Raw genomic sequence first — 1,835 nt, forward strand, 5'->3', positions numbered from 1 at the left:
ATGTTGTATGTTTATCTATGTTTTGTGTCTCTACTTCATGATCATTAGTAGTTAGTAACTATGTCTTAAAACTATGAATAAATTCTATTAATCCTTCACCTCTCTTAAATGAAAAATTTTTTAATTCAAAAACACAAGAAGTACATGAATTTTGAATTTATCCTTGAATTTAGTTTAATTATATTGATGTGGTGACAATACTTTTTGTTTTCTGAATGAATGCTTGAACAGTGCATATTTTTGATCTTGTTGTTTATGAATGTTAAAATTGTTGGCTCTTGAAAGAATGATGAACAAGGAAAAATGTTATTGAGGATCTGAAAAATTATGAAATTGATTCTTGAAGCAAGAAAAAGCAGTGAAAAGTAAAAAGCTTGCGAAAAAAAATGGCAAAAAAATTAGAAAGAAAAAGAAAAAGCAAGCTGAAAAAGCCAATAACCCTTAAAACCAAAAGGCAAGGGTAAAAAGGATCCAAGGCTTTGAGCATCAATGGATAGGAGGGCCCAAGGAAATAAAATCCAGGCCTAAGCGGCTAAATCAAGCTGTCCCTAACCATGTGCTTGTGTCATGAAGGTCCAAGTGAAAATCTAACCATGTGCTTGTGTCATGAAGGTCCAAGTGAAAAGCTTGAGACTGAGTGGTTAAAGTCGTGATCCAAAGCAAAAAAAAGAGTGTGCTTAAGAGCTCTGGACACCTCTAATTGGGGACTCTAGCAAAGCTAAGTCACAATCTGAAAAGGTTCACCCAGTTATGTGTCTGTGACATTTGTGTATCCGGTGGTAATACTGGAAAACAAAGTGCTTAGGGCCACAGCCAAGACTCATAAGTAGATGTGTTCAAGAATCAACATGCTTAACTAGGAAAGTCAATAACACTATCCGAAATTCTAAGTTCCTAGAGAAGCCAATCATTCTAAACTTCAAAGGAAAAAGTGATATGCCAAAACTGTTCAGAAGCAAAAAGCTACAAGTCCCGCTCATCTAATTAGAATTAATATTCATTGATATTTTGGAATTTATAGTATATTCTCTTCTTTTTATCCTATTTGATTTTCAGTTGCTTGGGGACAAGTGATGAGCGGATAATTTGTACGCTTTTTGGCACTGTTTTTAGTATGTTTTTAGTATGATCTAGTTGGTTTTTAGTATATTTTTATTAGTTTTTAGTTAAAATTCACTTTTCTGGACTTTACTCTAAGTTTGTGTGTTTTTCTATGATTTCAGTTATTTTCTGGCTGAAATTGAGGGACCTGAGCAAAAATCTGATTCAGAGACTAAAAAGGACTGCAGATGCTGTTGGATTCTGACCTCCCAGCACTCGAAGTGGATTTTCAGGAGCTACAGAAGTCCAATTGGCGCGCTCTGAACGGTGTTGGAAAGTAGACATCCTGGTCTTTCCAGCAATATATGATGGTCCATACTTTGCCCAAGATTTGATGGCCCAAACCGGCGTTCAAAGTCACCCTCAGAATTCCCAGCGTTAAACGCCGGAACTGGCACCAAAGTGGGAGTTAAACGCCCAAACTGGCACAAAACCTGGCGTTTAACTCCAAGAAGAGTCTCTACACGAAAATGCTTCAATGCTCAGCCCAAGCACACACCAAGTGGGCCCGGAAGAGGATTTTTATGTCATTTACTCATCTCTGTAAACCCTAGGCTACTAGTTCTCTATAAGTAGGACCTTTTACTATTGTATTTAGAGCTTTTGGATCATGTTTTTATGATTGAACCCTCTTTGGAAGGCTGGCCATTCGGCCATGCCTAGACCTTGTTCTTATGTATTTTCAACGGTGGAGTTTCTACACACCATAGATTAAGGTGTGGAGCTCTGCTGTA

The sequence above is a fragment of the Arachis duranensis genome, chromosome 2, assembly GCF_000817695.3.
Source record: "Arachis duranensis cultivar V14167 chromosome 2, aradu.V14167.gnm2.J7QH, whole genome shotgun sequence".
NCBI classification, from domain to species: Eukaryota; Viridiplantae; Streptophyta; class Magnoliopsida; order Fabales; family Fabaceae; genus Arachis; species Arachis duranensis.